This window comes from Columba livia, chromosome 7 (genome assembly GCF_036013475.1).
Source record: "Columba livia isolate bColLiv1 breed racing homer chromosome 7, bColLiv1.pat.W.v2, whole genome shotgun sequence".
In the NCBI taxonomy this organism is placed as follows: domain Eukaryota; kingdom Metazoa; phylum Chordata; class Aves; order Columbiformes; family Columbidae; genus Columba; species Columba livia.
Genome location: NC_088608.1, coordinates 12,470,199 through 12,486,792, shown reverse-complemented (window position 1 = coordinate 12,486,792; position 16,594 = coordinate 12,470,199). Strand labels below are relative to the sequence as shown.

The following is a 16,594-nucleotide window of genomic DNA, read 5'->3' as shown; positions in this document are numbered from 1 at the left end:
AGTGCCACTCAATAACCAGGCCTTTCTAGTCTCTATACCTACCTCCAGTCAGTAAGCTTAACTTGTAAACAACTTGTAAACATGACAACACTTCTTCGGTGTGGTTTTTTTTTTTTGGTACATTGTTAACTGAAGCCCAGCAGCTGTAGTAATAACATAGCAACACAGTTATACCAACAAGTCTCCTCCTTCACAGGTCTCACGACTAAACTGCATGCAAACTTCCATTTTAAATTAATTCAGGGTACATTATACAGATATTTCCTTGGGTTTCCACAACAAAGAACTCCTCTTCCTTCAAGAGCTCTCCAGTCTAGCCCAATGCAGCAATTTTCCAAGTATAAGAGCTACCAGGCATCAAACCTGCAGCAGTTCACCACTACTGGAGGGTGGGCAGTGTAAATATTTAACCATTGCCAGCCGAGCCCCCATGGGCAGGGAGTTCAGAGCAATTAGAACAGCACCTAGAAATCACATTACTGCAAAGACTAGACTGAGATCTCATCAGCAAGGCAGCATCAAACTGCTGCTCTGCACAAAGGGTGGGAACTCTTGAGCCCTGTGTCCACTCGTTCTTCTCTATTTTTGTTTCAACCAGTGCAGCTATGCCCTGCCCAAGGGGAATTTGGTCTCAGGCCTTTACAAAGTCTGGCACTCAAACCTGCTCTTCCCTGGATGTGCAACCAGCAGTGGACAAAGCAGCTGTACTGACAGTCTTTAAACTCAAAATATTCTTAGTTGCTCAAATCCCCTGGGAGAACGAGGTGGCAAGTAAAACATCAAGTGTTCTACTTGAAGAAAGCAGCAACCTTTTTCTGGAGCCAAAGGCAGTTTGCAGAAAACACCCACCCAAAAACCGCCAGATGGGCTCTCCCTTTTGCTCATCTGTCTCCTTAAGTAGGCAATAACATTTCTTTAGTGCCCAGGAATATTGCACAATCACTGTGATTGTTTTACATCAGTAATGAGTGTTGCCTTGTAGTTAAGCCTCCCCCTAATGCAAAGATGGTATCTTAGATTTCCAGCCTGACAACTCCTTTTCTAATTAGCCGACGGGACAGCCCCACGCTTATCTCAAGGTACTAAGGGCCTCTGACTGCGCTTTTTGCAGATACGCCTTCCACACCCCTATACAGTAACTTTACCCACCTTCACCTCTCATACTCAACAGGACCGCCTTGCTGATAAGCAAAGCCCATGTGGATGCAGCTTCCCTGCTGGAAGCGCTACCAGGTCTCCAGTGGAGGGGCTGCTCTGCCTCCTCCCACAGCACAAGCCACACTAAGGAACTCCAGACTGTTGTGGGCAGTTCACCCTCAGAAGAACCAGGTCTGGCTGAATGCTTGCTAGGACTCTGCTAAATATCAGCTGTTCTTCAAACTTCAGAGTGGGAATCTATTAATGGATTTATATCTAAAGCACAGACCATATTCAATCCACACATCACTGTCATGAGGAAAACCAAGGCAGATTTCTAGAATGAAGACATCTGGAAGATTTCCAGGGCTTAAGCTAACTAAGGCCTTCTAGCCCCCACACAATCCTTCTAGGACAGATGCTAGCTGTGAAAGTTACATTACCTTACACTGGGTAAGATGAGGGATAAGCTTCAGATAACAGGAATTCTTATGCCTCCACTAAGGTCTGTGCTGCTGCCTCAGTAACTGAACACCTCATACAGAGCTATGGATTTCAGCGAGGCATCAATCTTCAAAAAACCTCCACAGTAATGAAGCTGCTGCAAATCGAGACAACTTAGTCACCTCAGTGTGACCTCAACACCTTACACTAATGGAACCACTTGGCAGAGTGGCAGTACCCTTTCAGGACTAGGGTGGAAAATTAGATTATTTTGAACATCATTTGTTTGCCTAATACAACCCCACTCTGAAATTAGTTTGGTTTTAACTTTGTCTGAGACCAAGGACAAGTCTAGAATGAGCTATCAAGATCTCCTTCCTTTTGAACAGGTGGAGCACTGAGATGCGGATCAAAATCCTACGCTGTTCAGAGCTGCTTTGTGTGACTCCCTCTTGTACACACCCCAGTTCATGGTTCCAAGGTATCACACTAAAAGCAAGTTATAAGGGTTCTAACTGGACCACAGGGAAAAAAAAAAACAACACCTACTCTGATGATGCTTTACTCAAAAGAGTACCCAAGCTGTGTGTGTGTATACAAAAATATCCTTTCTTTCTTTCATTTTAGAGGTCTAACATTACCTTAGAGCCTGCAGGCTCCAGCTCTGGCACCTGTGGGACCCTGCCCAGCACACCATGCAGCACTGGGGCTCTGACTCCCAGCTCAGCTCTACAAGGTGTCAGAGCCAAGGGTGCACAAGGTCCCCCGAGGGGCTGTGGTGACATATCGCAGGAGAATGGAGGTGGCATCCAGCCCCCCTCCTACTGCAACTATGACTGCAGGACAAAACTTTCCAGACTCATGTCCTAACCTTCTCCTCCACACTACAGCAGCAATATTGGATCCTCTGGAAAAACACAGGAAAAAGGAAGATACTTTCACCTGTAGCCTCATGCAGGTAAAATGCTTAGCAAGGTTTAGAAGTAGGACACTACTGAGAATTAGAGCAGGGTGGCCCATCACTTGCCAGATTGCTAGCAGGATGAGTGGCTTCACCACACACATCTGAATCTTCTAATCTCTATTTGTATTGCAATAGATGAAGCCCCTTAGGCCAAGATCACTAATTTAAGCAGTCCTGAAGACAGAAAGCACATCTTAACGTACACCAGTTGAAGAAAAAGGTGGGAGAACAGAAGAACCTCTTATTTTACAGGCAGGAACAGGGTAGAAATTCAGTGCCTTTCCCAGAACCACTGCAAAGCAAGTCAGCAGTGGGAGCTGAGGGCAAGATAACACCTTGGGGAAGGAAAGAAAAAACCCATACCACCACATGCTGGTACAAGATCAGGATAATCTAGTTTTAAAGAGATCAGAGGGTTTGATATAAATTCCATACTCAACAAATCCTCCAGGACCTCGTTATCCCTACTGATGTATAACTGGTTAGTGACACAGAAGAAGCAGGTAAGTTTTTTTTGTACTGAGTCCAAGCCAGAACAACTCTGGAAGAAAGTACTTAAGAGACAAGTGCTAGTAGTAAAATGACAGGTTGAAATGGAAAAATAATACACAAGATCATACCTTAGGTACGAGTCCTCAAGCGACACTAAGCGTCCAACTAAGCACCTTCCAGTAAGATTTCTTCCCTCTGCACTCCACATCATTTTCTCAAAACATGCATGTGTATTTTAGACAATCTTAACAAAACGTGTGTGATGTGGGTATAAAGAAAGGAAAAAAAAAACACAACCTACACACAGTCTACACCTCATATAAGTTCATTCACACAAGAACCTCAGGCAGGTAAGCAGATACAGACAAAAGCACCTCCAATTCTAAAACAATGCCTTGCATACTTGTGACAACAAGCCATGCCAGTATATTACTGATATGAAAACCAATCAGATGCCCAAAACTGAACAAGATAGGAGCTCAGGTAGAAGCCTGTAGCAGACTGGCTGTGGGATGCAGCAGCAGCATGTTTGCAAGTCAACAGTTCTGGAAAACGTTTATTTTCTTGGTCTCTCTTCAGGCCTCCTGGCTAATACCCATCGCTTCCCCCATGACTCTAAACACAAACTTGCATCACAAAATAGTGCTCTTTGCCTGCTCCTGTTCTCCAGGGCTGCCAGCCCTCATGGCAACTGTTGGCCAAGGACAGGAGAACTCTCAGCAGCAACTGGATTGCAGCTACTGACAGGGGCCAGCAGAAACCATCCCCTAGGGACCAGTTTGGCTGCAGGGAGGGGAAGGAAGGCTACCCCATGCTCAGGCATAAGCAGATTCTATTCAGCCTGGCATTTGCAACTGCACATAAGCGGATGGCCAAAGAAATCCCCCAACACAAGCAGCAAGGGATTGCAGAAAGCCACCACAACACTTGAGATTTACAAAACAGTGGGAGGAGAGAGCACAGGACAATGAGGAGCAGAAAGGGTTTTTGTTTGACAACACCATGAATTTGGCTGAACTCTAAGCTGCAGTTCTGAGACTGCTGGACCAAGAAACCAGCTGCAATGTAACAGGCAGAGACACCTGCAATTCATCTCTTCTGCTCAGCATCACCTTGAAACACAGGTCAGAAACTAACTCCATTTTAATCAGGTCTTTGCATCTGCAAATCATTGTTGGTTCAATTTGGCTTTCTGAAATATCTTGGAACCTAAAGCATCTACAAACAAAGTATAAAGAGAAGGCTCCAGCTTAGACCTGAAACACAGAAATGCTGCACCAGGGACCAGCCTGGTTAGGCAGTTTAGCCTTTCATTTTGCTGGCAGGGGAAACAAATAGAGATTTTTAAATCTGCCCACTCGCTTCCAATAAACTATTGATGATGATGCTTTTCTAACAATTAATTTTGCTGCCCCTATTGGGCATACTGCTTCTAGATGCAGAATTGATATTTCCCTCCTTGTGGAGCCGAACATGCAGAGATTTGATTAAGTGACAGAACAGGAAACCAGATGAACTCAAACACTAACCATGAATTGAGATCATATCTCTTGGAGAGCACCTGCAGCCTCTCAGACCACAAAACCCATCTGCTGCCCTCCTATAACTTGAACAGTTACAACTCCATCCAGTTCATTTGAGATTGAGTTTGTTCGGGGTGGGGGTTTTTTGGTGTAACAGTGCTAGTGCTGCCAGAAAGAGGAGAAAGCGATCTCTCTTGTTTATGACAGACACTAGCACAGCACAGAATGCCAAGGAACTTGTGTGTGTTTAGCTCTCCAGCACTTCGCTGTGCAAAACCCTTACCTAGCCCACATCAGGCTTTCAAACAGCTTTGTGGACTGATAACAGGTTGGTCCAACACATAATATCCAAAACACTGAGTAAGCTATGATGAAACATGCCATGCAAATTTCAACCGTGCATAGATTGATGAAAATGAAGGAACTGAGCTAAGAGCAACATGAAGCATACACCATTAAAGAACAGGGTAAAGCTAAGGCTGTTCTGTACAAGACCGCAACAAACATCAACCCATCACCAAAGAAAGAAAAGCCCTTTTCTCACAGTCAGACTATTTACAATTTACTAAAGTCACAGTCTGAACAAATTAACAGACAAAACCAGCCTACTTTATCCACTCAGCTGAGAGACCTTTACATACTTGCTGCATTTTTTAAAGTATGGGCAAGCGCTGTTGGAAAGTGCGCTGTCAGAATTCAGGAGGAAGCTTCAGTTACAGCTGCCAGCCCAGGAGGCAGCAGCAGCAAAGCCGGACCCAGCAGCAGGCTGAGATTTCCAGCCCTAGCCTAGGCAAGGCCCAAGATAATGAGAGACTCAGGGTGACACATGAGCCGGATCCAGAGTCATCTGAGGACAGAAGGGTACCCGTAATGGCAGTCCACCAGCTTCAAAGCCACATTACTCTCACAAAAGTCTGCCCATAAGTTGAAATGGGGAGCTCATAACTTTATCCCTCTGAATATTTCATGTCTAGCCCCTTTCACACTGCTTGTAATGCAGCATGACCTGCCCCTAACACAAAGGCTGTTGAGGGCAAGATCTAGCTCCTCATGTTGTAACTCATTATAGAAGTGGCCAGACTTGCTGTCAGCTCTTACCCTCTAACAACCAACAGTCCTGACCAACCTGCCTGATGGATAGGGAAGAACTGACTAACATATGGGAGAAACAGACAAATCATGTCAGATTGAGTTTGCTGTTTAAATATCTGGTTTCCATAACACTTAAGTTGTAGCTCAGATGTGAGCTTCCTACAGAGCCTCACAGATGTCTGGAGGACTAGCTCATTCTATCACAGGCACTCTCCACAATTGTCCCTCAAGGGAACATCACATGAACTAGAGAAACATTTCCATCTCGCCAGCATGCTGCTGTCTCACTTCTAGCACTGCATGTTATCAGCCAAGTGAAGCAAGGCCAAAGTGTTTAACTTCATGGCATTTCACTTCTTGAAACAGAAACTTTGGAAGCTATCTGACCAATTTCAAAGATTCCACAGGAATGTTGCAGGCATCAGTGTGGAAAAAAAAAAAATCATTCATGTTGGCAGCAATTTTAAAAAAAAACGAGACAAGTTTGACTACAAAATACAGAGAGGATCACTCCTGGTGGCACAGTCATTACTATAATAACTTGCAGGCTTTGGTCCCACTGACAGGGTTCAACAGAGAAAACAAGCAAAAGCTGGACTTTGCCAAGGCCAGGACTGCAGCACAAAGGCTTGTTCCACACAGCAAGCGATGCTGTTGTGATGAGGAAGACCCTGAATGCGACAGCACTGCAGCTCCATCCTGCACTTGGTGTAGCCCTTTGCTGTAGCAAAAGCTGACCACTGTTAGAAGTTCTGAAACACATTCAGCGGCAGCTCCCTCTCCAGATGCAACCATCTTTTAAATCCAGTTCAAAATGCCAAGCAGAAGTAAACACTTCCACTTCTAATGCCTTTGCAAAATCTAATTTGGGACTTACTGATCTAAGTGTTGGATTTGCATCATCAGGTATCAAGCAACAACACTTCGGTTTGTCTTCAACAGTACCCAGGTGGCACCAAGAGAAGCACGTGATGGAGATAAAACTGATCAAAGGATACAGAGAAACAGTCTGCACTACTGAGCAGCAAAACGGACTCCATTGTATTGGCCAAAGATGCTGGACAAGCACTGGGGCGGAGACCACATCTCTGCCCTAACAACACCAGCTCAGAACATGCTTCTTTACTTAACTCTCATCTCCTCAACTAAATGCTGACTTATGAAATAAATCTGTAAGGGACAAAGAGATGTACTGGTCAGAGTAAGCCTCACACCTGGGAAGACGCTGCTTTACTCCACCACAGGCTTCCCACACAGCCCCAAGCTTGTCACCCTGCCTCAGTTCCCCACCTTTCTCAAGAAGGTGTGCAGGAGGTGAGGAAGAGGGCGGCTTCTCCCCTCTTCACAGATGTCTGAAAACACATGCATTGGAAACACTTTCAGCATAGCCCACAGAGGCCTGTGTAAACACACTGACAAGTAACTACATTCTATTTACTCAGATCCAGCATCTCCCTAAAGTATTGCTGCAGGATTTGTCTAATAGTCAAACCACCTCCCCGTGCAGCCACAAACTTCCAGTCCTCACCCAACCTGCATTAAAGATTTTGACAGGCATAAATTAAGTAAAGCATAACACATGTGCAAAAGGGCCAAATGCAAGAGCCGAATCCACCCGTATCACAAGACGGTTTTAAGAATACAGTAGCCTCAAGCCGTTACCACAGCCCCGCACTGCTGTGCAAAGGCAGCGCGGCTGCTTCCACCCCGGCACAGAGCAAGGGCTGCACCCCCGAGCCCGCCGCAGGGCTGCCCGGCGACACCGCTCCCGCGGGCGGCCCCGAGCGTGCGCCCGCAGCGCAGCCCGCACCGCGGCTGCAGCCCAGGGCCCGGCCGCCCACTGACCCCGCAGCCCCCGGTGGGAATGCCGAGCGGCGCCCCCGCGCCGGCCGTTGGGCCCCGGCAGCCCCCGCACCCCCGGCTCCCGCTGTGGCCGTTACGCCGCCGGACCCTCCTCCCCTCCCCCTCCGCAAACCACACCGCTGGGCGCCCGGGGCCGCGCTGCAGCCCGCTCCCGCGGGCGGGACGGCCTCGGCGGGGCCCACCCCGCCCCGCTCCCCTCCCCGCACTCCTCCCCTCACGGCTGCGCTCCCCACGGTCACCCAGCGGCGGCATCACACAAAGACCCCGGCCGCGCTCCTGCCCCCGCCGCCCCCCGCGCAGCGGCTCTCCCCGCCCGGCGCGGTGCCGGCACAGGCGTCACCCACCGTGCCCGGCGCGGGAGGCGGCGGCCGGGCAGCGCTCAGTGCCGGCGGCGCCCGCTGCGCTGCATGGCTGCGCCCGCCCGCTGCACGGGAAGAATGGGAGCCAGCGCGCACGCGCCACCCGCAGCCCCTCCGCGCCGGCGCGGCACCGCCCAACGCCTCGAGAAGGCGCCCGGGCCGGCAGCCCGCATGCGCGCACACACCGCCCTCCCGGCACGTACCACAGAGCGCGCGGCGAAGGCTAGAGAGGACGCGTCCCCCGCGGCTCTCTATGGTAGGTGGGGGGAAGCCCCCCAGCGCGGCTGCGGTGAGGTCAGTGCGCGCGGTGCGCACGCGCAAGGGCGGCCCCTCCCGCCGCGGCCGTTACGGGAGGGCTCGGTCGCCATGGCGACGCCGCGCGCGCGGCGGGAGCCGTTGGGGCTGACGGGGCGGTCGGTGTGAGGCGGCACCGCCGGGCGACGGGCGGCTCTGCAGCAGAAGCCTGCGGGGAGCGCCGTGCTGGTGGCTGCCGGGCACAGCGTGTGAGCGGCTTGAATGTTCTGAGGGAAATGCCTGACACTGCGCAGAGGGAGCGCGGGGGCCGAGCCCTGCGCGTGGAAAGAAGCCTGAAGCCACATGTGAGCGCACAGCCCCTTCGTTTTAGTGATTCCCCGCTGAGGGAAACAGTGTCTTGTGTGGTCTTAGTTAAAAAGCTGCACTTTAAAGCAACTGCTTCTTTCTCTTAAATTGAATGGGTTGCAGCACTCATATGACTAACTGAAGTGAAAATAGGGAACAAACTCCCCGTGCACAGGCTCTCCACCAAGATGTTTGACCATCTTCTCCCCTAGGCTTGTGTCGGCTTCTCTCGTGTTGCTTGTGGGGAACCTCCATTTCACCTCAAACACCCCCCGCTGCCTCATCCTCGGCGATGCAAAAGCAGTCGAGCTCCATAAGGTGGTGTAACATTGCAGTTTCCACCAAGCATGGAGTCTGAGCCATCAAAACAGTTTACACAAAAAACCTCCTTTTGGAAATAAAAAATATTCCTTTGCAGCCATAACTTCTTGAAATACTAATGCCCTTCTCCTTGGCTCACAGTTTTGGCATAGGAATGACTCTCCAAGCCCTCTCCAAATAATACTAAATTTGCTCATTTGATCTTAGCCACCACCAGGTTCCACAGCAATATGTAACTGCTGGTTTGCATGAAGATCAATTGGCACAGGTTGAACGTAAAAAATGCAAGAGGCTGCACAAGTGTAAAGAGAAAGCTGGAGATATCAGTGTCTAAGAGGATGCCAGCTCTCTTTAACCTGAATGCAGGTGATTACAAACCAGCTGTAGAAAATACCTCAGTTCTGACTCTCCAGGCAGTAGGTCATCTCTTGAGAGCCCTAATGAACTGCTGCGCCGGACAGAGACACAACAGCTCTGCTTCACCTGCTGTAGGCTTTTCCAGTCCCCACATTACAGCCCCTGTGCTGCGTTCTCTCCCTTCCTACTTGGGCAGTTCTGCAACCAGCAGTCTAGTTGTTTGCCCTTCTCTCGGTTTGCAGTCTCCTGACAGCAGCTGGTGACAGAGTAGGACGGTCAGTACATTAATAAAGCACCAATCGTTCCACCTCAGCTGCATCTGTTAGAACTATAGGCAAAGTTTTCTCTGAGACCCTGGGAAGTTCCTTCTCTGATACCAAAGATATCATCTCATTCCACTTTGAGCAAGGAAGTGAGATAAAAATTGAACAAGTAGTTCTAAGCTGAATTATGAGAAGCAAAATTTCATTTAGCTTTAGCAACAGATCAATAATTGTGTATCACACATTTACTGTGAATTCATTCTCTCCAGTGTCACAATAAAGAGGCATTTACCATGGATATAATTGGGTGTCTGCCCCTTTTTTTTATACATTCTTACTTCTGATGATTTTAGGGTCACTGTTTGGCAGTCTAACACTTCATAAAGAAATGCCAAGATATGCAGCTGGCTTGGTTTTTAAGTATTTATTTTTCCCTCTCCTAGACAAAACTTGCAAAGAAAATGTATTTTTTATTTTCTCTTTTGTTGCAAGACTTCAGGTGACAACTGCATGAAACTTAAAAGATTTTTCAAAGTAAAATTAACATAGACTGTGGACATGGTCTTTACGTGTTTATTTCACATTTTTTTTTTATAAAATGGGTAGAGTCTGCACAGAAATAAACTTCTCTGTCATTTAATCAGCTCTAATGTTTTGATTTTTTCTATTATTATGTGACCATTCCCTTGGCTCCCTGCAGAGACTTTCAGAACAGTTAATGCCCGTATTTTGAGGACAACCACACTGCTGGGTGAGCAGCAGCACCAAGGATGCCTGGTTTCCTACAGGTCTGTGTTCTTTGTCCCTCTCATCCGCCCCGCTCTCCCAGCAGCCCTGCGTCTCCTGTGATGCTCCTCTCTACACAGACACGGGCAGCACAAGGTGCGGTTAGTCCAGGGCTGTGTTCCCGTGGGATCAGCTGGCAAAGGAACCACTCTGTGCCCCAGCTCCCTGTGCCTTGCCTCGAGGCTGCCAGTGGCTATTTCTCTCCTCTAGTTCTGATGAAACTTGAGATTCTTTCTTGCTCCCTACATATCGAGAAGGAAAAAGGAGGGAGATAGCTTGACAGCTGAACAGAAGCAGACAAACCAATCATGTAAACCTCATTTTCATTAGGAAAAGAAGTCTGAAATATATTGTAACCTGCAGGTTTTCCTCAGACTTTTTAAAAGCAGGCAGGGAAGGCACTGTTCTGACTCTTACCATCTAAGTTTCTTAAAATTAATCGCTCCTGCATACAGTATTGCACTATATCACACACTATATTGCATACTTCATCCTGCTTTCTCTAACAGAACACTGACCTTTCAGGGATTTGTTTTTTAGCTTTCTTTTACAGTCTCACAGGACTTCAAAATTCTTTCATTCTGCTGAGAGGAGGTTCCTCTTGGCTATACTGCACAGTCCACCAGCTTTCACAGGGACATCACTAGGCATTAGTTCTAGCACCATCTATGACAGATCTGTGTGTCCATTGCCTGTGAAGGTTCACAACGGAAACCCACCATGAAGGCACGTCAGGATACTCCAAGGGCAACTAGATATAACTTTCCAAATGGAATCAAATCTGCCCTGATAGCTCAGCTTCTCCAAAGTTACTGTTAGGTAACAACCACAGTATTTCTACCCAGTCCTTGGGGATTCATCCAGGGGTGCAGAAAGGACTCTGTCAATGAAGGAACACGTGGTGTGTCACAAGGACTCCACTGCGAGTGCTTTAACAGCAGGCATGTAGCATTGCAGCCCAGAAGGCAAATAGTATCCTGGGTTGCATCAAAAGGAGCATTGCCAACAGGTCGAGAGAGGTGATTCTGCCCCTCTGCTCTGCTCTGCTGAGACCCCACCTGGAATACTCTGTCCAGCTCTGGAGCCCTCAGTACAGGAAGGACATGGACCTGTTGGAGAGGGGCCAGAGGCCACTGAGATGATCAGAGGGCTGGAACAGCTCTACTGTGAGGATGGGCTGAGAGAGATGGAGGTGTTCAGCCTGGAGAAGAGAAGGCTTTGGGGAGATCTGATTGCAGCCTTTCAGTATTTAAAAAGGAGCCTATAAGAAGGGGACAGAATTTTTAGCAGAGCCTCTTACGACAGAACAAGGGGTAATGGGTTTATGCTAAAGGAGGGGAGATTCAGGTTAGACACAAGGATGAAATTTTTTACAGTGAAGGTGGTGAAACACTGGCCCAGGTTGCCCAGAGAGGTGGTTGATGCCTCATCCCTGGAAACATCCAGGGCCAGGCTGGACGGGGCTCTGAGCAACCTGATCTAGTTGAAGATGTCCCTGCTCATTGCATGAGGGTTGGACTAGATGAGCTTTGAAGGTCCCTTCCAACCCAAACTGTTCTATGGCTCTATGATGATATGATTATAAATAATGTACCTCAGTAAAGGTACTTCTTACTCTGCTCCCATTTCTGAAAGATCAGTGATCTACCCATCTCACATGTGGATGTCCAGCCCTGACAGGACTAGTGCAGCAGAAAGGTAGGAACATGAGTCTTTTGAGAGGACACTGTTCCCAGGGAAGCAGTGCACATCTCTCCAAACAGTGCACCTGCAAAGTACACTGTTCCCCGCTTGTTGGGAAAGGTCTGGTTCACCATGAGCGGGAGCTGTGTTCCTATGCAAGTGCAAAATAAAGCACAGTCCAGTTGCAAGATGAAACAGGAGATCAGCTTATGGACATCTGCTGTAAGGATGGGCAAAGTAACGCCAGAAAGCTTTTTTTAAAATAATGTATGGATGTTCTAGCTTTCATTTACCAACACTGCTCTTTCAAACAAAAACACATCAATAAACAGAACTAGTGGGAAGCAGAAGGATGGACTGGGAAGGAGAAAGGCTCTGTCTCAGCAGAAACACTGACTATACCTGAGTGACTTGCTCTTCCCCTTCCCTTCAGGGTTCTTTTCCACAATGTCTGCTCAGGAATCTGGTGGCCGAGTGCTCCAAGGCGAAATGACAGCATGGTGATGTAGCTGCCCATGGCAGCAGAGGAAGCAGCGTCAAAGCCTGGCTGTCCCTGGGTTGCTTTCCTAGAGTTGAGCACATTGCTATGCAGACTTAGAAAGCCACATTTCCTGTAGGTGCTGTCCCAGGCTTGCATGGCTGAGGGGGAGAACAGCAAGTCGATGCAACACCGCATCTCTCCCTTTGCCATCTCCTGGCACTTGCATCTCCCAAACACATCACCTGAACAGAGCTGGGCAGTGCTGAGGAGCGGGCTGGATGGCTCCTGCCACAAAGAACTTGGGCCAGCATGAGGTGAAGCCCAAGTACCTGACTTCTGAGTGCTGTTGATCCCACTCCGGCACAGGCTCCCAGTCTGACTCACCTCCTTGAGCCCTCACTTACCTGACCAGTGAAACGGGGAACAAATTCCTTGTCCATACTTTCAAACACTTGAAACAGGGAAAGCATTAGCTAATCAACATTAAATTTAATAACTCCTCATTCTTTCCTTTGCACATGATAGTTGTCACAGCCCCAGATTCGAGCACTTTCAGCTCAGACAATATGCTCCTGCACTGCTATCTTTAATTGGCACTTTCCTGCCAAGCCTCAGCATTTTACATTGGGCTTTTTCCACATGAGAGCTGCCACAAACAAAGCAGCTCGCTGACCCACTTAACTCCCACGTGAAGGCACATGAAGCTTCGCTTCGGTCACCAAACAGAAAAGAAAATGCAAGAGCAGAAGGTTTTGATTAAAGTGAGCAAATGGCTTCAAGGCTCATCGTGTGCACCAGGGACACGACTGTGTATGTTCTCTCTTCTCATAAATTTGGTCACCAAGGGAGAAGTATCCCATACAAAGCAGGTAGTCCTCATGCACTGTGAAGTGAGTTTGATTCAAGTTTTCCTGTTGGCATGAAAGTCCTGTGAGCCATGCAATGTGCCCACGGGCCTCTTGCTCTGACCCGCAGTGACCGCCTCCAGGGTGGCAGGGGACAGTTCATTCTCCCTGGCCAAAACACCAAGGAAGGTACCAATTAGTGTTAATTGCAGCATTCTTTCTTTTGCGACAGGAGTCTGAGCAAAAATCCCCCAAAACTGAACCCAGGCTACTGGCCACAGCTTTCCATCCTTTCTGACCTGAGCTAGGTTTAATGCAGTAGCCTAGAAGATGATCTCTAGTCTTAACAAGTCTGAGGCATTAGGTCTTGTATTTGCATCAGAGACCATATTTTTCCTGGCTGCCCCCAGACCTCTGGGAAGAGACATTTACAGGTCAAACTGACAGGAGTCCTATCTTTGTCTTGCACTTAAATTTACATTAAACAACATTTCAGTCCTATTTCCTTTTCCCTCATAAATGCCCTTTTAAACTCTTTCAAATTTATTTACCTTTTCCTGTGCCTGTTTCTATAGCTATCTGCTGTTATTTTATATAGTTATCTGCATTATTTTATCTTTTTTCCACCACCCAAACACTTATAATTATGCTCATATCTCTTTTTTTGTACTTGCACGTCACACATGCACATACCTTAGCAACATGGATTCTTTTAATCTTTGAAAAACATTTCCCTTTTATCCTCACCCAAATATTAAGCCAACTGGAAAGTGACACATCAAGGTTAGGAATGCAGTCTGCTCCTGACGAGGAAAAAACGCTGAGCTGTGCAAGAGAGGCTAAGTGGATTAAGATCCTTTTTAAAGATTAGGTCACCCTTCACCCTAAATGTAGATTTTTTCTGAAATTAATGGGAGCTCTTACAGAATGCAATGGGAGGGCTGACATTGAACAGCAACGCAGCAAACATATATCGGCAGCCTGCTCAAACCTGATTGTCCAAATCACCGACTCCAAATGGTTCTTAACAACCAACTGATTGAATCTATACTATGTATTAACACGGCAGGATTTCATCTTGTAAAAATATGAGCCGATGGGGAAAAAAAGCTGAGCTAGTCGTTCTCAGGATAAAAACTTGGGCTGTGATTCATCTGATGTGGCTGCACTGATGTTACACCAAAGGACAGGTTTGCCTCGGGAGAATCCATTCTGCCTCTGGAACCGGCTCCTGCCAGCCCAGTGGCAAAGCTCTGGCAGCTCCAAACCTGGGTAGTTTGTTTTTCAGGATACAATTCAATAGAATGCACTTTAAGCATTGCGCAGCTAATAAACCACAAATGTCATGCCTTTGTGTGGGATAGCTGAGGCAACAGCCTTATAGATTTGTCTTACATTTCCTCTGCCCGTCGCTTCTGGGCCAGGGAACCCAGCCCTTCAAACAGGCAGACCTGCAAATGCAGCCCAGCACCTGAAAGTCATACCAGAAATAACAATCCTGCAGGCAACAAAGCAGCTGTGCTGCTGCTGCGACTGGCACAGACCCCCTGCTCACCCCTCACCGCGCAACTGCCTTCTGCAGGGTGGGCTGGTGAGAAACAGGAGCTCTGAGCACACCTAGCGAGCGAGATGGGGAGGCAAAGTGCTACCTTCACTCACAGAATGGTGCAACACTCTGAGCCTTGCAAAGATACCCTAACAGAAGTAACTCTCTTTCCCTGCTCATTTTAAAGAAACCAAAACATACACAAGCTGTGGGTTTATGCAAGCACTTGTGTGGAACTGGCAGCAATGCCACACTGCAGAGCATGCAGCCCGATTTCCAGGTCTGTACCTGCTCACCAAGCCCTCCTTCTCAGCCAGCCCTGGAAAAATGCACTGAAAAAAAGCCCTGGCTTTCCAAAATCACTGTCCTAAAAACCAGTTTTATTTGTTTTTCTCCTGCCTGTTCTTTAAAACAAGCTTCAAATCCTGCCCAGGCTCTAGACTCCACGTGATGGGTCAAGTGCAGGGTCAAACATGTGGCCACAGAAAGGTGACCCCAGTGCCTGTGGCTCACTGCAGACACCCACTTCACTGTTTCAAAGTCCTGCAGCACTCTTTCTCACAGTCCCGCCTGCTATCTTCACCACATTTGAAGACAATTACAAACCAGCATTTTCTCCCCTGATCAGAGCCAGGTCTTGTGTAGGAGCTTCTCTGCGGCTTATCGTTTCCCAGCATAAGAGACCCACATAATTACTGGCCACAGACACTCAGGTGTGTAACTACTCCAAGCCTCCCAGGACAGCCCGCATCTCTGTCCCTGCCATATGCTTAATTAACGCTGGGCGGGAGAAGTGATGAGAGGCCTGGCCACACCCTGCATGGGAGAAAACGGTTCACTTTAGCAATTCTCACTCATGCAGCTAACCGTTTCCTCGGCTTCCTCTGAAAGCTGCTGGCTTTCAGGAGGGATGTGTCTGGATTAGCAGTGCCAGGCGCAGAACAGCCCTCCCCACCGCCTCCCTCCCAGCAGCACCCTGGGGTGGTCTCTCTCATATCTCTGGCCAAGAAGGCACAGATTATCACCATTGGGAGTTGGACTTTTCAAGACTTTGCGGGTTATAACCTCTGGGAAACAGGATGTGTTTGAAGAGCATCTTGGACAAAGGAAGAGTCTGGTCCAAGAGGAGGACTTGTATTCCTGGAGAACACCTAGTGGAGATCACACCCACCACACTCCTGTTACCTGCCAGCCCAAATTTCACCGGCAGTACCCTGCCCAGGGCAGGGACGGGCACAGCACCTCACAGAGCACAGCCCTATCCTGGCCAGCTACAGGCAGGCACAGGCAAAGCGAGAACCAAAAAGCCTAGTGCACCGAAAGCTGCGAGAGGAGAAATTTGCTAGAGCTACCCTCTGCTTTGCTTGGAGAGGAGAGGATATCACTGCTCAGAGCCATGCATAAATCCTCCCTTGCACCATGAGCTATTTGCAGACAGGTTTTAGCCTTGTTCCTTGGGGCTGCAGCCATTTTAAAAGCCAGGTATGTGAGCAAACAGGCTCATTACTGGCAAGAGCAAGTGTCACTTGCCCGGCCTGCTCTCCTCCTCCACTCAGGGCTCATGAGCAAGCACTAGCACTTGGACCATGGTTTCCAGCACACTCCTGACATGCTGTGCAGCCTGGGCAGCCCACACCACATCTAACAGGCAAAACAAATAAGTAAAACACCAAACTGCATCTTTAATTCCAATCAGTCTAACACTGCCAGATTCACTAACGTTTTTTTCTCTAGAAGTGAGCACTGGCTTCATCATTCCTTTTTCCTCTCTGTTTTGCAACCAACTCTGCTTTCCCCTTTTGCCTTTCCCCTTTCACCCCCACTTCATTCTTCTTTTA

At 48.2% G+C, this 16,594-nt stretch overlaps 1 protein-coding gene across 40 annotated transcripts in view; it reads right to left on the bottom strand.

The window, feature by feature from the left end:
- Positions 1-8,194, bottom strand: part of CLASP1 (cytoplasmic linker associated protein 1) — a 171,653-nt gene extending 163,459 nt beyond the window's left edge. For 20 of the 40 annotated variants that reach the window (XM_065070536.1, XM_065070538.1, XM_065070553.1 and 17 more), the window contains exon 1: positions 7,860-8,015. The gene's annotated coding sequence lies outside the window, so the exon portion shown is untranslated. Of the gene's footprint in view, positions 1-7,859; positions 8,016-8,077 lie in introns of those variants that run through there. The other 20 variants (XM_065070554.1, XM_065070549.1, XM_065070563.1 and 17 more) reach the window with 2 other exon arrangements.
- Between the last annotated feature and the right edge of the window lie 8,400 nt (positions 8,195-16,594).